The sequence below is a fragment of the Myxine glutinosa genome, unplaced genomic scaffold (genome assembly GCF_964187855.1).
Source record: "Myxine glutinosa unplaced genomic scaffold, kmMyxGlut1.1 SCAFFOLD_812, whole genome shotgun sequence".
Lineage (NCBI taxonomy): Eukaryota > Metazoa > Chordata > Myxini > Myxiniformes > Myxinidae > Myxine > Myxine glutinosa.
Window position 1 is genome coordinate 114,138 of NW_027616907.1, and position 21,018 is coordinate 135,155.

The following is a 21,018-nucleotide window of genomic DNA, read 5'->3' on the forward strand; positions in this document are numbered from 1 at the left end:
AGTTCACAACTCCACAACGACATGACAACTTAACTTCTCAATAAATTCACAACTTGCTCCTCCACCATCCTTGACTTTGTATCCCAAAAAATCAACAATTCCACAACTCATAAATTCAAGGCTTAATCGTTCTTTTCTCGACAATGAGCGATCTACACTCAGTGGTTGGGCCAGGTGTTTTGGGATGAAAACTGCATGGGCCGAATTTACGAAAGGTGTTTAAGAGTTAGACTCATGTAGAATGGCTAATCGTGCGATGATCACCCATTTAAAGTTAATCGCCTATCGCCGAAGAGTGTTTATCTATAATTCAAAACCTAATCACAAACATTTAAATAACAAAGAAACTTTACACGTTGGCCGAGGCCATGTTTAAAGGCCATTTAAGAACATTAAAGAAGGAGGGATGGATGAGCGGAAAGGGAGTGGAAGTAGGGTTGAATGCGTAGAAGGAGTAATGGATAAGTGGAAGGATGGATGAGTGGAGGAGGGGATGCGTGAGAGAAAGGATAGATGGATGAGTGGAAGGAGGGATGGATGAGTATAAGGAAGGATGGATGAGTCGAAGGAGGGGTGGATGATTGAAAACAAAGGATGTATGAGTGTAGGGAAGGATGGATGAGTCGAAGGAGGGATGGATGAATGGAAGGAAGGGATGGATGAGTGGAAATAGGGTTGGATGAGTGGAAATAGGGTTGGATGAGTGGAAGGAATAATGGATGAGTGGAACGAAGGATGGGTGAGTGAAAGGATGGGTGAGTGAAAGGAGGGATGGATGAGTGGAAGGAGGGATGGATGAGTGGAAGGAAGGATGCATGAGTGGAAGTAGGGATGGATGAGTGGAAGTAGGGATGGATGAGTGCAAGGGGGTGAATGAGTGGAAGGAGGGATGGATGAGTGGAAGGGGGGGTGGATGAGTAGAAGTAGGGATGGATGAGTGGAAGGAAGGATGGATGAGTGGAAGTAGGGTTGGAAGAGTGGAAGGAAAAATGGATGAGTGGAAGGAAGGATAGATGAGTGGAAGGAAGAAAGGATGAGTGTAAGGAGGGTTGTATGCGTGGAAGGAAGGATGGATGAGTCGAAGGAGGGATGGATGAGTGGAAGGAAGGATGCCTGAATGGAAGTAGGGATGGACGAGTAGAAGTAGGGATGGATGAGTGGAAGGAAGGTTGGACGAGTCGAAGGAGGGATGGATGAGTGGAAGGAAGGATGGATGAGTCGAAGGAGGGATGGATGAGTGGAAGGAAGGATGGATGAGTGGAAGTAGGGATGGATGAGTGGAAGTAGGGATGGATGAGTGGAAGTAGGGATGGATGAGTGGAAGTAGGGATGGATGAGTGGAAGTAGGGATGGATGAGTGGAAGTAGGGATGGATGAGTGGAAGGAAGGATGGATGAGTGGAAGTAGGGATGGATGAGTGGAAGTAGGGATGGATGAGTGCAAGGGGGGTGAATGAGTGGAAGTAGGGATGGATGAGTGGAAGGAAGGTTGGATGAGTGAAAGGAGGGATGGATGAATGGAAGGAGGGATGGATGAGTGGAAGGAAGGATGGATGAATGGAAGTATGGTTGGAAGAGTGGAAGGAATAATGGATGAGTGGAAGGAAGGATAGATGAGTGGAAGGAAGAAAAGATGAGTGTAAGGAGGGTTGGATGCGTGGAAGGAAGGATGGATGAGTCGAAGGAGGGATGGATGAGTGGAAGGAAGGATGCCTGCGTGGAAGTAGGGATGGACGAGTAGAAGTAGGGATGGATGAGTGGAAGGAAGGTTGGACGAGTCGAAGGAGGGCTGGATGAGTGGAAGGAAGGATGGATGAGTCGAAGGAGGGATGGATGAGTGGAAGGAAGGATGCATGAGTGGAAGTAGGGATGGATGAGTGGAAGTAGGGATGGATGAGTGCAAGGGGGGTGAATGAGTGGAAGGAGGGATGGATGAGTGGAAGGGGGGGGGGGGGTGGATGAGTAGAAGTAGGGATGGATGAGTGGAAGGAAGGATGGATGAGTGGAAGTAGGAATGGATGAGTGGAAGGAAGGATAGATGAGTGGAAGGAAGAAAGGATGAGTGTAAGGAGGGTTGTATGCGTGGAAGGAAGGATGGATGAATGAGTGGAAGGAAGGATGCTTGAATGGAAGTAGGGATGGACGAGTAGAAGTAGGGATGGATGAGTGGAAGGAAGGTTGGACGAGTCGAAGGAGGGATGGATGAGTGGAAGGAAGGATGGATGAGTCGAAGGAGGGATGGATGAGTGGAAGTAGGGATGGATGAGTGGAAGTAGGGATGGATGAGTGGAAGTAGGGATGGATGAGTGGAAGTAGGGATGGATGAGTGGAAGTAGGGATGGATGAGTGGAAGGAAGGATGGATGAGTGGAAGTAGGGATGGATGAGTGGAAGTAGGGATGGATGAGTGCAAGGGGGGTGAATGAGTGGAAGTAGGGATGGATGAGTGGAAGGAAGGTTGGATGAGTGGAAGTAGGGATGGATGAGTTTGATGTCCACGTACAAATATGTATGTTATTGTCTGCGTTTAAGGGTTAGACATGGGTTAACAAGATGTTCCCTAAACACGTTTCATAAATTCGGCCCTTAATGTAACTAGGGAAGGGAAGTATCAGAACCACCTTTCGAGGCCATTTTTCCCCGCAGAGCAGGGGTTGGCCTTTTTCGGGCACCATGATCCCCTTTTTGAAGCAATGTTTTATGACCAGATGCCCTTCCTGTCGCCAACCCTGTTAGTCGCCTCTTGCGACACACAGGGAATTACCAGTGAACTGGTACTCAATTTGCCGACTTCGGAAGGATGACAGGCTGAGTCGACCCCCCTGGTGTTAATTCGGCGATCGACCAGGATTCGAACCCAGGATCCTAGGATATCTCAAGTCGGCACCCTAACCGCTAAGTCAACACCAGGCTAGGGAAGGGAAGTATCCTGCATAAAAATAAATATTCATACTCGCCGATATATTTAATATTGTGGTGTTGGAGTTGCTGGTAACAGGGAGGCGAGACACTCGTAGCTGGTTCAAAGCTCGTTTATTCTGACGGACTGAAAAACCAACCGGAACTCATGCATCATTTATAACAAGCCCAACCCTCTTAAGGGGGCGTGGCTCCAACCACCGAGCACACGCCACACCCATACCATCAATAGCCCCACTGGTCCCATGCCCGTGGATTGTGTCCCAATGGGGTAACCCCCACATGTGCTCCGAGACCTTGGCCATGGCAAAAACCAGGGGCTTGTGGTCCACAAACGCCGTGAACGGGCGGGCTTCCAACATGTAACGGAAGTGTCGGACGGCTAGGTAGAGGCCTAGGAGCTCAGGAACGAAGGTACTGTACTTTCGTTCGTTAGGGCGAAGCTCCCGGCTAAAAATGGCAAGCGGCTGCCATGCCCCGTTGACCCACTGCTCGTGCACGGCGCCAACCGCGTAGTCCGAAGCGTCCGTGGTGAGAGCAATCGGTGCATCGGGCGACGGATGCGCTAGCATGGTTGCGCTGGCGAAGGCCAGTTTAGCTTCCATGAAGGCCTTGGCCATCTCCTCAGTCCAGTCAATGGCGCACCTTGGTAGGCTTGCCTTTGAGGGCCTCATAAAGGGGCCACATCAGCTGGGCCACCCGTGGCACGAAAGGATGGTAAAAGTTCACTATGCCCAAAAACTCCTGCAAGGCCTTGACGGTGAGGGGGCGTGGAAAACCCTTCACAGCCTCCACTTTAGACAGCAGTGGGACGACCCCCTCCTTCGTGATGCGGTGGCTGAGAAAGTCAATTGAGGCCACCCCGAACAAGCACTTGGCCGGGTTAATGATCAGGCCGTGCTGACTGAGGCGTTCAAAGAGCGCTCGGAGGTGAAGCATGTGCTCCGACCTGGAAGCGCTGGCGATGAGGATATCGTCCAGGTAGACGAACAGGAACGGCAAATCCCGCAACACGCTGTCCATCAGGCGCTGGAAAGCCTGGGCCGCTTTCTTGAGCCCAAAAGGCATACGGAAGAATTCGAAAAGCCCGAACGGTGTAATCACCGTGGTCTTAGGAATGTCCTGCGGCCAGACGGGAACCTGGTGGTAACTACGAACAAGGTCCACTTTAGAAAAAAAAACTTTACCGGCCAAGCGGGCAGAAAAATCCTGGATGTGCGGGATTGGATAGCAGTCGGGGGTGGTGGCGCCGTTGAGGCGGCGATAATCCCCGCATGGGCGCCAACCGCCACCCGGCTTCGGCACAATGTGGAGAGGCGAGGCCCACGGGCTGTCGGAACGTTGCACGATGCCAAGACGCTCCAACGTGTCGAACTCTGCCTTTGCGATGGCGAGTTTTGCCGGGTCGAGGCGTCGAGCCCGGGCGTAGACAGGCGGGCCGGTGGTCGGAATGTGATGCTCCACTCCGTGCTGGACGGCAACGGCCGAAAAGGTGGGCCGTGTAAGGGCCGGGAACTCGGTGAGGAGGCGGGCGAACTCATCAGAGGTCGGGAGCGTGCACGCAAGCCTCGTCGAGGCAGTCCCGCTCAGCGAGCATGGAAGAGAACTGAATGTCTCTGCATGAATGAGCCGCCGATTTTTCGCATCCACGAGTAGGCCGTTGGCGCAAAGGAAATCAGCGCCCAGCAAGGGGGTGGATACCTTCGCCGTAACAAAATCCCATTTAAACCGCTGCCCACCAAAGCACAGTGCCACGGTCCGTTTGCCAAAGGTCTGAATAGCACTGCCGTTGGCGGCTTCCAGGGCGGGGCCGTGCCTCCCATCCGCCCGGTCCAGTGCCGACGCGGGTAGAACGCTCACCTAGGCACCTGTATCGCAGAGGAAACGACGTCCGGAGTTGGTGTCCGAAATGAACAGCAAACTGCCCGAATGGCCGATGCTCATGGCAGTTAACGAGCGCCGGCCACCCCGTTTCCTGACTCGCTGAAGCTGCAAGGAGGTCGGAATGATTTGGCCTTGGGCCCAAACCTTGCATGGTAATAGCACAAGCCTGGGGCCTTCTGCCACTGGGCCGCAATGGCGGCCGCCACGGTTTCCGCCTGCTCGACGGGGCCGGGGCCCCATGCAGCCGCACTACATTGCTGCCTGGCGGAGAAAAACTTGTCTGCCTCCCTGGCCAGGGCGCGGAAATCCATAATGGGCGAGTTCGCCAAGGCTGACCGTATCTGTCCTGGCAGCTGCTGCAGGAACAGCTCCCTGAAGAGGAAACATGGCCAGTGGCTGCCCAGGAGAGACAACATGTGGTCCATGAGCTCCGACGGCTTTGAGTCGCCCAGCCCGGGTAGAGAAAGAAGTTGGCGGGCGCGCTCAGCCTCTGTGAGCTCGAAGGTTTTGAGCAGAAGGGCTTTTAGCGTCTCGTACTTGCCGCCCTCCGGAATATTCTGGAGAAGGCTCACCACCCTGGTCGCCGTGGAGCTGCTGAGCGCAGACACGACATGATAATATTTCATGTCGTCGGCAGAAATGTTCCTAATGGCGAACTGGGCCTCAGCTTGCGCGAACCAAACGGCAGCTTGTCGTTCCCAAAACTCCGGCAGCTTAATTGAAACTGCGCTTGTCACCATGTTCGTTTGGGGCCCCCGAAAACGTTCGGGAGCAGTCGGGGTCACCAATGTAGGAGTTGCGGGTAACAGGGAGGCGAGACTTTCGTAGCTGGTTCAAAGCTCGTTTATTCGGATGGACTGAAAAACCGACTGGAACTCATGCATCATTTATAACAAGCCCAACCCTCTTAAGGGGGCGTGGCTCCAACCACCGAGCACACGCCACGCCCATACCATCAATAGCCCCACTGGTCCCGTGCCCGTGGATTTTGTCCCAATGGGGTAACCCCCACAGTGGGATGATTACTGAGTGGCCGGTAGGGTAAACAGTTTAAAATGGGGGGACAGGAAAAGGGGGGAAGGGGAGATTGCCGTTACCTTGCTTTGATCTTCACCCCCAAGTGACAATTCCTCCTTCGATCTTCCTGCATGTTCTCTTCATCTCCTCCATTTAATTATTCAACTCCCACCTCCTCCTTCTCTGTTTTCATCCTCCATGTTCCTTGGATCCCCAAACCTCAACTAGGAATCCTCCTCTTCACAAAGATGTGATTTTTATGAATCGTTTGATTGACGAAACAGGTAATTTGCGTGTTTGTCCTTCTAATGTCCGCTATTAGTAATAGCTCATAACAGGGAATAACAAGAAAATTTGACTCAGGATCGAAGGAGGCCATTCGATCCATCATGATCATGACTGTGTTACACCAACATAAGATTAAATAAATCGATCAAGGTTACTGAATTTCATTTGGGGAGGGAAGGGGGATGGGTTGAGGAAAGTGTGACCCGGCATCACCTGAGTGCTGCTAGGCCCGGAATCACCTGAGTTCTGCTAGGCCCGGAATCACCTGAGTTATGCTAGGCCCGGAATCACTTGAGTGCTGCTAGGCCCGGAATCACCTGAGTGCTGCTAGGCCCGGAATCATCTGAGTTATGCTAGACTCGGAATCACCTGAGTGCTGCTAGGCCCGGAATACACCCAATAGCCTGATGATGAACCCGCAGCACAGAATCCATAAACACTCGGATGTTGTACGGTCCGTGAAGCGGTTCCGCAATGGCGGCAATAGCGATGCTTGTGAAAGGCGCTGCTAGGACCTGGTTCATTAAAGCCTGAATGATCCATCGATCTTTGCTCTTGGCCTCTGCCTGAAACATGTTATTTGAAGTGAGTGAATCGTACGTCACAGCTTCGTGGTAAGAATTTCGGATCGTGATTACTATTGTCCCATAACAAGGCCTAGCATCCGGTTTGCGCAGTGCAGATTGTCGATTGTCGAGGATTGTGCGCGCATATGAGTTGTTTGTTCCATCTAGGCCGCTGACTTCGCTGGATCTGCCATGAGTTCCTTAGACCATTGCTTGTGACCTCGTTTGGATTCTAAACTGTCTGAGTCAGTTTGCAGATGCTTGAGGGGCCAGACACGCCAGCTAGGCCTATGGAGAAGACATCGACGGTGGGATCAGCTCCAACTGCGCCATCAGCAATGTCGATGATTATGAATGTACAATCTCTGTGCAAACTGGATTTCCATGCAGCGAAGTTGCCGCAGACATGGAAACGCTGGAAGGTGGGGTTGGAATTGAATCGTTTCAGTTCGGACTGTATGCAGCCCAGCAAGGGTTTGTCCACGTTGTTCATATTGATAGTGAGTCTGCCGAAGATCCGAGCCCAGTTGAAGACATTTTAACGGTCACACTATCTCCAGATGTCTCGACCACCATGGAACAGATCAATGCTGTACTGATGTCTAACCCGAAGCGGATCCTCGCAAATATGGACATCCACGGTAACTTTGTAACCTTCCAGATTGATAGTGGTGCGACGTGTAATATTTTATCAATGAAACGCCTGCGAGACTACGTTACGAGGTTGAAGCAACTGATCATATTCATATATTGTCATTCTACAACAAGACCAAGGCAAAGCAATTAGTCGCTATTGGGTGAAGCTGACTAACCAAAGGAATGGAAGGTAGGTAGTACTGTGTTGAGTTCGTTATCATGGGAAATGACTGTATGCCACTACTGGGAATCCGAGCCACATTGCAGATGCAACTGATTGCGGTTCAACCAGAGAATATCAACCAGATTGTTACATCTCCAGATTGTCAACCTGGGCAGCATTTCCAAGCACCACTATCACTCGAAGATGTCATGTAGCGTTATGGAGAGGTCTTTGAAGTCACAGGCTAGTTGAAGGTGACTATCACATCGAGATTGACCCACACATACAACCAGTTGTACACCCACCACGTAGAGTTCCTGTCGCACTCAGGGAGAAACTGGGAGAGGACCTTGACAGACTCCAGGATCTCAACATTATCACCCTGGTTACTTCACCGACACCATGGGTCAACAGCATCGTGACTGTTGTAGAGCCAATGACAGGTAAATTGAGATTTTGCATAGACCCTAAGGACCTCAACATCAGACATAGTCACTACCCCATGCCAACTATCGAAGCGATCCCCCCAGATCTGACCAGTACGTTTGATGCCAAGAATGGTTTCTGGCATGTCAAACTCGACCACACGCGTTCTTATGCAACTACGGTCAACTTGCCATCTGGAAGCTACCTTTGGCTGAGGATGCCATTTTCAATGTCAGATCGACGAGGCTTTCGGAGGCCTGTCGGGATGCAAGAAAGTACATGATGATATACTTTTGTATAGAGAGGCTCAGACCATAGAGGATACCATCATGATCATAAGTTGATACAGCTACTAGAATGTTGCAGGGAGAAAGGGTTGCACTTGAACCCAGAGAAAGTCAAATTCCATCAGTCACAGGTTGAATACGTTGGACATTTGCTTACATGTGATGGTGTGCAACCCGATCCGCCGAAAACGCAAGGTGTGATGGAGATGCCAAAACCTAAGGATGTATCAGCAGTACGTTGCTTCATAGGTTTTGTGATGTACCTCAGTAAGATTCTTCTAAAACTGAGAAATTTGTGTTACCCGTTATGTAAGCTGTCACAAACAGATGTGGATTGGCATTGATCCAACACCCATGACAAGACATTTGATCAGATGAAGAAGCTCATCACCGCACACCCTGCCCTGAGATATGATGATGTCGGAAAACAAATAACGCTACATACAAATGCCTCGGAGAAGGGATTGGGTGCGGCGTTGTTGTAGCATGACCAACTGCTTGCATTTTCCAGCAGGGACCTGACCGATCCAGAAACCAGGTATGCCCAGATTAAAAATGAACTCTTGGGGGTGATGTATGGACTGGAGAAATTCCACCAATACATGCATGGCCGTAGAGTGACGGTCCATACTGATCACAAACCTCTTGAAATCATTGCCAAGAAGGATCTGTGCGAGGCTCCAAAACGCTTAGAGTAAATGCTGTAGAGGTTACAGCTCTATGATGTAGACATCACCTACAAACCAGATAAGAAGTTATACCTGGCTGACACGCTGAGCAGAGCTTACCTGCCAAGCACGGGCCTAGCATCAGGTACCCTGGTACAAGTGTAAAGTATCAACATGCTGGACTATGTGCCAGTTTCTCCCAACACCTGTTCTGACATCGCTGAACACACAACCAAAGACGGAACAATACAAGTGGTACAATGGTTGGCCATTGTCAATCGGGTTGACCCTGAAGGAGATTCGTCCATACCTCCACGTGTGTGATGAGCTGTCCTGTCAGGATGGCTTCGTGTAACGCTTGGTCATACCACATTCTATCCGCTATGAATTGACGAAGCGACTACATTCATCTTACGTCAGCATGGAGAGCTGTCTACGCCGGATGAATGTCATCGTGTTATTAGCCTGGCATGAATGCTGATGTACATGACTACATACAGAAGTGCGATATCTGCAATGCCACCGCAGCCAAGCAGTGCAGAGAAACTCTAAACTCTCATAAACTTCCCGAGAGGTCCGTGGGTAAAGATGGCTGCCGACATATTCTACTGACATGAGGGGATATTTATTCTTGGTGGACTACTACTCGGCCTTCATTGAGTTTGATCTTGAGGTCAGTGACCATAATACGCAAGTTGAAGGCAAACTTTGCATGGTATGGAATCCCAGAGACCTTTGTCTGTGATAACGGTTCCAACTGTTGCTGAAAGAATTCTGCCAATTTGCATCGACATGGGTATTCAAGATAGTAACTCCACCAGAGTACCGACAGAGCAAGGATCGGGCAGAAAGCGCAGTCAAAATCACAAAGCAGTTGCTGAAACGAGCTGTGAAGTCAAAATCAGATGCATACCTGGCTTTGTTCGATTATCGAAATACACCTTCACAGGACACCGCAGTCCTGCACAACGCCTGATGAGCCGCCATACTTATGCGCTGCCAACTCACTTCTACCGACTACCAACTCACTGCTGGAACCAACCATACCAGAACATGTTTCTCGAGAGAAGTGCAGTCCACCAGACACGACAGCCACTCTACTATAACCGGTCAGCAAGTGACTTGTGTTCATTGACACAAAGAAATGTGGTACAGATGCAGCCAGCAACCCGTGACAACCAGTGGAGACTGGCCAAATTGTGACCCGTCGAGTTGCCAGCCATTCATACGAAGGCATCACATTCACTGTCAAGACAAACACCGACAAAACTGTCATCATCTTCGTTTGACGAATTAGAGATTCAGGGATATTGATGTCAGTAATCCAGATCAGATCAGCAATGAGGTCCAGAGTGACAGTCAAACGAGTGAAGCAACCACTCACCAGCTGCCTGGTGAGGACGCTGTGGTGACACCTAATATTGATTGTTCTCCCAATGAGAGGGGTGTCTCATCACCGAGTCATCGGCATAAAAAGGGTGCCTCATCACCGAGTCATGCACATGAGGAGTATGCCTCATCACCGAGTCGTGGGCATTCACCCGTTGAGTGAGGTAGGCCAGCCAAGTTGATGACTGGGGCGGAAAATGGCCCGTTTACGTGTACACAACCTGGTAGGCCCGTCCGACATCCCACAACAATGGAAGACTATGCGTGATCTTGGCTGGTATATGACAATGGTAGACTACATGTGACCTTGGCTGGTACATAACAATGGCGGATTACGTGTGACCTTGGCTGGTATATGAAAATGGCGGATTATGTGTGACCTGGGCTGGTATGTAACAATGGCGGACTACGTGTGACCTTGGCTGGTACATAATAATGGCGGACTATGTGTGACCTTGGCTGGTACATAATAATGGCGGACTACGTGTGACTTTGGCTGGTACATAATAATGGCGGACTACGTGTGACCTTGGCTGGTACATAATAATGGCGGACTAAGTGTGACTTTGGCTGGTACATAATAATGGCGGACTACGTGTGACTTTGGCTGGTACATAATAATGGCAGACTACGTGTGACTTTGGCTGGTACATAATAATGGCGGACTACGTGTGACTTTGGCTGGTACATAATAATGGCGGACTACGTGTGACTTTGGCTGGTACATAATAATGGCGGACGACGTGTGACTTTGGCTGGTACATAATAATGGCGGACTACGTGTGACTTTGGCTGGTACATAATAAAATGGCAGACTACGTGTGACCTTGGCTGGTACATAATAGTGGCGGACTACGTGTGACTTTGGCTGGTACATAATAATGGTGGACTTCGTGTGACCTTGGCTGGTACATAATAATGGCAGACTATGTGTGGCCTTGGCTGGTACATAATAATGGTGGACTACGTGTGACCTTGGCTGGTACATAATAATGGCAGACTACGTGTGATCTTGGCTGGTACATAATAATGGCAGACTACGTCTGACCTTGGCCGGTACATAATAATGGCAGACTACGTGTGACCTTGGCTGGTACATAATAATGGCGGACTACATGTGACCTTGGCTGGTACATAATAATGGCGGACTACATGTGACCTTGGCTGGTACATAATAATGGCGGACTACATGTGACCTTGGCTGGTACATAATAATGGCGGACTACATGTGACCTTGGCTGGTACATAATAATGGCGGACTACATGTGACTTTGGCTGGTACATAATAATGGCGGACTACATGTGACCTTGGCTGGTACATGATAATGGCGGACTACATGTGACCTTGGCTGGTACATAATAATGGCGGACTACTTGTGACCTAGGCCAGTACATAACAATGGCGATGTTAAAACAATGTTAAAGGAAAGGGGATGTTACAGGACTCGGATGTTATACAGTCCGTGACGCGAGTGCGCATGCGCGGATCCGCACTGGCAGGAATGGTGATGCTGGTGAAAGGTGCTGGCAGAACCTGGTTCATTAAAGCCTGAATGATCCACCGATCTTTGTTCTTGACCTCTGTTTGAAACAGTATGTAACACATAAACACACTTTTGTACCAGACTAACAAAGTGGGGAAATCTCGCGATCTCGCGAGATCTTGTCGGGGCGGTCACGGTTTTTCGAAGCTGTTCCACGATCTTCACGCATGCTCGAGGTCAAGTAATTGTTGACAATTGTATTTTTGTCGAAACTGTATTTATCTTACGTGTGTGTCCTAAAAGTGTGTCCCCCGGAAGATTCTCGGTGTTAATCTTTCATACCTGTATAAAATAGTCGAGTATTTCGTGCCGCGCGACCGAGTTGTTGAAGCTTCTAACCTTGAGGCTTGGTTCTCTCCGGGCATCCAAAGTGAAGTTATTTTTTCATTCGTGTGTTTGTCAAATTTCAACTCGTTATTTTATCGTCTATGCGTTATTGTTTGTTTATAGTTAGTTTTGGTTTGAATTTCCTGTAACTCGTAATTAATTAATCGTGTTTTGCTCCGCGTGTGCAGCCTTGTACCTCCGTCGGTGTTTGTTAACTTAAGTCGCCTACCTCGTGTTTTGCTTTGGTCTTAGATTTTTCCCTTCTACCCCGAACATAATACTCTTTGTCTAACGATTTAAATCCCCACCCCCTCCCCCCAAAAAACAAAAACAAAAACCAAAAACATTTATTTTCCTTTCTCCACGTGTGCTGTTGTCTCATCGTGTTCTTCTGTCCAGGTGTGCTGTTCGCCCCGCCCCCATTATCTCCTTGCCATCCACCTTTTGCCCTGTTCACGTGACTCATGGTTGTCCCTCTCGGCCCTCTCCCCGTTGGTATTTTGTGAATATAAGATTGTTCACGGTTCTGTTTAAATATTATTTAAATATATTTAAACTTTCCCCTTCAGTGTTTTATTCAGTGGTATATTACAACACGCTGTTTTTCTTCCTATTTAAAAGGGTTTTTTCAATTTCCTCTCCAACTCATTCCACTTCAAAAAAAATAAATCCAATCTCTTATACGTCTCCCTCAAGAGATGTTCTAAATTCACATTCATTCCATCCCTCCTCGATCGTTCTTAATCGGATTGCTAACTTGAAAATCACAATAAACCCAATTTGTTATCAATGTTCGTCTTTCATTAATCATCCACTTTCTAAACTCCCCTCTTGCCCCTCCCTTCCAAATCCCCCCCTTGCCCCTACACTCCTAAACTCCCCCCTTGCCCCTCCACTCCTAAACTCCCCCCTTGCCCTTCCCCTCCTAAACTCACCCCTTGCCCCTCTCCTCCAAATCCCCCCCCTTGCCCCTACACTCCCCCTTGCCCCTCCACTCCTAAACTCCCCCCTTGCCCCTCCCCTCCTAAACTACCCCTCACTCCTCCCATTCAAAACTCCCCCCCAACCCCTCCCATTCAAATCTCCCCCCAAATCATTCCCCTACAATTCTCCCTCCTCCCCCTTCTCCTCAAAGCTGCCTCCTCCCCACTTCGTCTCCCTTCTATCTCATACCTCCACCTCCCCCAACCTTCTACTTTCCTCTGCTCCCCCTCAAACAACCCCTCACTGTGCCTCATCCCTTCACCATCAACCTTTCGTCCTCCTCATCTTTCCCTTTCTTGTAACTCTTCTGTAATCTCTGACACACTATCAACTGCTCTCCCTACCTCCCCCTCTCATCCTTCATCTTACCCTACCCCTCCCCTCCCCTGATCTCTACCCGATGCTCCCCCTCTCTCTTCATTAACAGTATGGATCTCAAACATCCGGGCTCCGGGGCCTTCGCTCAAACCTGACTGATCTCTCCATACAGGTTGCTTCTGACAATCCAGACTTGATCTGCTTAACAGAAACTTTCCTCCTTCAAGATGTCTCTGATTCCTTAATATCTCTTCCTGGTTACTCCCTCATCCTCACCCCCAGGAGTACCTCTGGCTACGGCTTCCTCTCTGCTCCCACCTTTTGTTCATATGTGTTCTGTACCGTCCTCCAAACAGTGATGACTCCATTTACATTTCACTGTCTGACAACATGGACCAACTTCTATCCACTCATCCCAACTCTCTCTTCCTCATATGTGGTGACTTTAACTGTCATCATGCCAGCTGGCTGGGTGTGGGTTCCTCTCTCACCAGTCATGGCACCACAGCAAAGGACTTCTGTGACTCACTGGGATTGACACAATCTGTCAAGTTCCCGACCCGGATCTCGGCCAATGGAGTATCTTCTCTTCTAGACTTGGTTATGACAAACTTCCCTGCTAATGTCTGCTGCTCTTCTTCTGCTCCAATCGGTTCTTCTGATCACGTGCTTATAAAAGTGGACATCTCTGGCCATTCTCAGAGAGCCTCCTCAGCGTCGACGAGTCTGGCATTTCACTCAGGCCGACTGGCACGGTCTTCAAGCAGCCATCAATCTTCTGGACTGGTCTCCCATCTCCACTGCCTGTGACATCAATTCTTCCTGGGAATTCTTCCAAAGCAAACTACTCTCTCTCATGCACAGATTTATCCCATCTCGTCTTCAGTTGTCTTACCCTTCCTCCCGTCCATGGTACACTGAATCTTGTGGTGAGGCAGTAGCCCTGAAACAACTTGCCTTTGCCTCTTGGAAGGCTAATCCAACTGAAGGCAATCTCAGTTCCTTCCACCAAGCTCGGAACAAGTGTGTGTCTACCCTCAGGAGTGCCAGGAAGCACTATCTCTCCACACTCAAGAATGAACTCTCAAACCTGTCTCCTTCCTCCAAATCCTGGTGGCGTCTGGTCAAATCCGTTTCTGGTGTTTGTTCCCCCTCCATCCCCTCCCTTACCTCAAATGGCTACACAGTTGACACCGCACGTGACAAAGCCGAATGCCTCAACTCTGTGTTTGCCTCAAAATCTTGTGTCCCAAACCCATCTCTATCTGTATCCACCTTACCCAGTCGAACCCAGTTGCTCCTGGACTCTGTGTCCTTCTCTCCTGACAAGGTGGAGGAGTTTTTGTCAAACCTCGACTCGGATTCTGCAACTGGACCAGACGGCATCAGCCCACGGGTCCTAAAATCCTGCTCTGCCACTCTATCTCACCCTCTCTCTGTTCTTTTCACCCTCTCTTTTGCTCAAGGTCATCTGCCAGCATCCTGTAAATCAGCAAACATTACCGCTTTACACAAAAAAGGTGCAAAAACAGATCCTTTCAACTGCAGACCAATCAGCCTGCTCCCAATTATCAGCAAAGTCATGGAATCCATCATTGCTTCGGATATAAAATCCTTCCTCTTCTCCAATGGCTTGATATCCGATCATCAATTTGGATTCAGACAAGGTCATTCTACTCTGGACATGCTGCTTCTGCTGTCTCAACAATGGATGGAGGTCCTCAATGCCAAACAGGAAATCAGAGCTGTCTCCCTTGACATATCACATGCCTTCGATACGGTCTGGCACCCAGCTCTGCTCACCAAACTCTCCTCCTGTGGTATCCATGGAAATCTCCATGCATGGCTTGCGGGCTTCCTCTCTGACGTCGTAGTCAACGTGTGGCCCTGAATGGATTTCTCTCATCTCCCCTTCCTGTTCAGGCTGGAGTTCCCCAAGGCAGTGTTCTGGGCCCTGTGCTTTTTCTGGTCTTTTTCTGGTTTCTGGTATTTTCTGGTCGTGAAGTTTTGGTTGAGAAGTGGACGGGCTTTGCATTCTGGGATAATTTATAGCTCACACTCGATTGCATTTGATCATTTTAATTACTTCCAAGGGATAACGCGGCAAGATCACACAACATATGATTTAAATAAATGGATCAAAATTGAACGTAACATTCATAAAATTAAATATCCGGAGATAAGCAGATTATAAGTTACCATACAGCTTTGTATGTACCTGGTGTTGGGCTAGCGGCTAGGGTGCCAGCTTAGGATTAATATAAATAAGACCAAGGATCCTGGGTTCGTAATCCCGGTCGATCATTGAATTAACGACCAGGGGGGTTGACTCAGTCCTTGCTTACATTCCTTCCAAGGTCGGCTAATTGAGTACCATTTCACTGGTAATTCCCTGTTTATTGTAAAAAGGCGACAAACAGGGTTGGCGGCAGGAAGGGCATCCGGCCGTAAAACATTGCTTCAAAAAGGGGAACAAAAAACAACAACAACCATGGTCCCTGAAAAGGCCAACCCCTGCTTTGCGGGGAAAAATGGCCTCTAAACGGTGTTTTTTTTTTATACAGCCTGGTGTTGGCTTAGCGGTTAGGGTGCCGGCATGGGATCCTAAAATCCTGGGTTTGAATCCCGGTCGATCGCTAAATTAACACCAGGGGGGTTGACTCAGCCTGTCATCCTTCCGAGGTCGGCAAATTGAGTACCAGCTTGCTGGGATGAATGATCCCGGTGTGTACCCCAGTTTAGAATAGGTACACCGTATCCCTGCGCATTGCAAGAGGCGACTAAGGGTTGGCGTCAGGAAGGGCATCCGGCCATAAAAACATTGCCTCAAACAGGGAACCATGATTGTCATGGGGCCCGCAAGGCTAACCCCCGCTCTAGCGGGGAAAATTGCCTTAAAACGATCATTCATATATATATCAATGATCTCTCCGACTCTGGAAAATCCTCTCCATCTCTTTGCTGATGACTCCACTCTCTGCCGCTCCATTCCTCTTCCGTGGCAGTCTGCAGCCTCCTCACTCTCTGAAGACCTGGACAAAATCACAGACTTGTCAAACAAGTGGAACATGTCTTTCAATCCTGACAAATCTCACACTCTTACTATGTCTCTCCGAAAAGACCGACTGGAAAACCCTCCCATCCACTTTCTGAATAATCCTCTCCAAGAAGTTCTGTCACTCAAGCTTTTGGGTCTCACTATTTGCCATGATCTTTCCTGGGAAAACCACATTTCAAATCTGGCCTCCAAAGCCAGTCGCCGACTGGGTATCCTCCGTCATGCGAAGTCCTTCCTTGGCACACCTGAGCTCCTCACCACATACAAGGCTTTCATCTGCAGCTCAATGGAGTACTGCTCTCCCCTCTGGGCTGGTGCTCCTGCCTCACACCTAGCTCGGCTTCACGCTGTTGAAACCAAAGCTTTCAGAATCATTGGAATCTCCTGCGATGAAGCTATCTCCGAGGGTCTTTCACTCACTCACCGCAGGCAGGTAGGTAGGTGGTCTTTCTGTCTTCTACCGACTCCTCTCCGGCCTTGCTCCCCCTGCTCTCTATGTGCTTTGTCCCCTAAATATTCCTACAGGTCGCATAAGATCTGCCAGCAACCCTCTGATGGTTAAACTGCCGAAATCTCGGCTCGTTACTCACCTTCACTCTTTCATTCCTCTTTTCTCCCGCCTCTGGAACAAACTCCCACACTCCCTTCAATCCCACTCCTCCCTCCAGGTCTTTAAAACAGCTGTTCACCACCATCTCTTATCTTCCCCCATCCAAAACCTTGATCTTTTCTACCCCCACTAATTCACCCCAGATGCACTTTGTTTGAAATTCCAACTTCTTTCCTGGAAGTCCTGGCAGTGTCCATATGTTTTATACCTCTCCCATCCCCCCCCCCCCCCCTTCCCATGCCTCCCTTCCCATCCCAAAGCCCTCTCCCTCCCACAGATCTCTCGATGTCCCTGCTCTCAAATGTTGTGTTTGTGTCCTTCCCCCTCTCTCCCCATCTTGCCTACCGCTCCCCATGTTATATGTTTTATGTGTCGGTTTGTCTTTCTGTGTGATTAATGTTAGCTCTTTCACGATCCTCGATGTTGTATACAAGAAGAAAAAAAATAAATCGTTATTCCACTGGTTCCTGAATCTCATGTCAATGAAGAGTTGAATTTTGTTTTATGGATATCGATTCATTCTTTATAGCTTTGACTCATATTTTATTGTCATGAATACGAGAAGTTTACACATAACACACACAAATGGACGAAATGTTTACCCCCTAACCCTCTTACCCTCCCTCACCACTATCCCTATTCTAATCATCCAACTTCATCCCCTTTTCTCCCTCCTTGTCCCGAACATACCCTTTCTTCATGCCAATTCCCACCCACCCTTCAAATAGCAATAGGTATCTCTTTTTTCTCATTTTTATGATCTTAGGAAGAATCGGAGTTTCAAGGTCTCAGAGCTGGATATCATCGAAGATGTCAGTGTGGAGGTCAGGATAGCAGGAAGACTCAAGTACTGGGCTCGGACTCTGGTGACCGCACAGGAGGTCATTCGGGATTGACAACTCAGAAGAGGAGGAAATGGTAACAGTGGAGCTGATGAGGTAGGAGTTGTGGGACAGCAGTTGGGACTTCATGGATTGTTCTGTCATTCTGAGTTTCACCCAAATCAATAACTGCCGTAGCCCCACACCTGCCCCCCACACCAACCCCACCTCACCTCCCGCTTCCAAATTCCAGGCAATAATCCCTGAGGACCTCACTGTGGAATCCCCCCTCTCTCTCTTTTACCACCAACAAACTCTCATGGATTCTAAAATTTTACTTTCTTTATCGCCATAATATCCGTGCAGTCTCATGTTTATTACACTGAGCCATGCTTATTCCAACATTCATTCCACAATCTCAAGTTTATTCCATTCCATAATCTCATGTTTATTCCGCAATCTCATGTTTATTCCGCAATCCCAAGTTTATTCCACAATATCACATTTATTCCACAATCCCACATTTATTCCACATTCTCAAGTTTATTCCATTCCATAATCTCATGTTTATTCCGCAATCCCAAGTTTATTCCACAATATCACATTTATTCCACAATCCCACATTTATTCCACAATCTCAAGTTTATTCCATTCCATAATCTCATGTTTATTCCGCAATCCCAAGTTTATTCCACAATATCACATTTATTCCACAATCCCACATTTATTCCACATTCTCAAGTTTATTCCATTCCATAATCTCATGTTTATTCCGCAATCCCAAGTTTATTCCACAATATCACATTTATTCCACAATCCCACATTTATTCCACAATCTCAAGTTTATTCCATTCCATAATCTCATGTTTATTCCGCAATCCCAAGTTTATTCCACAATATCACATTTATTCCACAATCCCACATTTATTCCACAATCTCAAATTTATTCCATTCCATAATCTCATGTTTATTCCGCAATCCCAAGTTTATTCCACAATATCACATTTATTCCACAATCCCACATTTATTCCACAATCTCAAGTTTATTCTATTCCATAATCTCATGTTTATTCCGCAATCCCAAGTTTATTCCACAATCCCACATTTATTCCACAATCTCAAGTTTATTCCATTCCATAATCTCATGTTTATTCCAGAATCCAAAGTTTATTCCACAATATCACATTTATTCCACAATCTCAAGTTTATTCCACAATCCCACATTTATTCCACAATCTCAAGTTTATTCCACAATCCCACATTTATTCCACAATCCCAAGTTTATTCCACAATCCCACATTTATTCCACAATCTCAAGTTTATTCCATTCCATAATCTCATGTTTATTCCAGAATCCAAAGTTTATTCCACAATATCACATTTATTCCACAATCCCACAATCTCCCGTTTATTCCACAATCCGACGTTTATTCCACAATCCCACGTTTATTCCACAATTTTAAGTGTATTCCACAACCCCACGTTTATTCCACAATCCGACGTTTATTCCACAATCCCACGTTTATTCCACAATTTCAAGTGTATTCCACAACCCCACGTTTATTCCACAATCCCACATTTATTCCACAATCCCACGTTTATTCCACAATTTCAAGTGTATTCCACAACCCCACGTTTATTCCACAATCCCACATTTATTCCAAAAATCTCAGGTTTATTCCATAATCTCACGTTTATTCCAAAAATCTCAGGTTTATTCCATAATCTCACATTTATTCCAAAAATCTCAGGTTTATTCCATAATCCCATCTTTATTCCCTAATCCCATGTTTATTCCACAATCATGTTTATTCCATAACCTGATGTTAATTTCACAATCTCACGTTTATTCCAAAAATCTCAGGTTTATTCCATAATCTCACATTTATTCCATAATCCCATGTTTATTCCACAATCATGTTTATTCCATAACCTGACGTTAATTCCACAATCTGACGTTTATTCCAAAATCTCATGCTTATTCCAGTCCCAAGTGGATTCCACACTCTCATGTTTATTCCACAATGACACATATATTCCATAATCCCACTTTTTTTTTCTTTTTTTTTGTATACTGAATCGAGGCTCGTGAAAGAGCTAACATTTATTTCACAAACAAATCAACCAGACAAACAAAATATATAAAAAGAGGGAGCAGAAGACAAGATGGGGAGAGAGGGGGAAGCACACAAACACAACATTTTAGAGCAGGGAGAAGTGTGGGAGGGAGAGGGCTTGGGGGGAGGAGGCGTGGGAAGGGGGTGGGGGGGGAGAGGTATAAAACACAAGGAGACCAAGGACTTCCAGGACAGAAGTTGGTATTTCAAAAACAAAGTGTAGGATTTTGGGTGAAATTAGCGGGGGTAGAAAAGATCAAGGTTTTGGATGGGGGAAGAAAAGAGATGGTGGTGAACAGCTGTTTTAAAGACCTGGAGGGTGGAGTGGGATTGAAGAGAGTGAGGGAGTTTGTTCCAGAGGTGGGAGAAAAGAGGAATGAAGGAGTGAAGGTGAGCAGAAAGTCTTGATTTTGGCAGTTTAACCATAAGAGGGTTGCAGGCAGAACTTGTACGACCTGCAGGAATATTTGGGGGACAGAGCCCAGAGAGAGCTGGGGGGGGCAAGGCCAAAGAGGAGTCGGTAGAAGACGGAAAGACCACCAACCTGCCTGCGGTGAGTGAGTGAAAGGCCCTTGGAGTTAGCTTCATCGCGGGCAATTCCAATGATTCTGAACGCTTTGGTTTCAACAGCGTGAAGACGAGCTAGGTGTGAGGCAGGAGCACCAGACCAGAGGGAAGAGCAGTATTCCATAGAGCTGCGGATGAGAGCCTTGTAAGTGGTGAGGAGCTCAGGTGTACCAAGGAAGGACTTCGCACGACGGAGGATGCCCAGTCGGCGACTGGCTTTGGAGGCCAGATTTGAAATGTGGTTTTCCCAGGAAAGATCATGGCAGATAGTGAGACCCAAAAGCTTGAGTGACAGAACTTCTTGGAGAGGATTATTCAGAAAGTGGATGGGAGGGTTGTCCAGTCGGTCTTTTCGGAGAGACATCATAAGAGTGTGAGATTTGTCAGGATTGAAAGACATGTTCCACTTGTTTGCCCAGTCTGTGATTTTG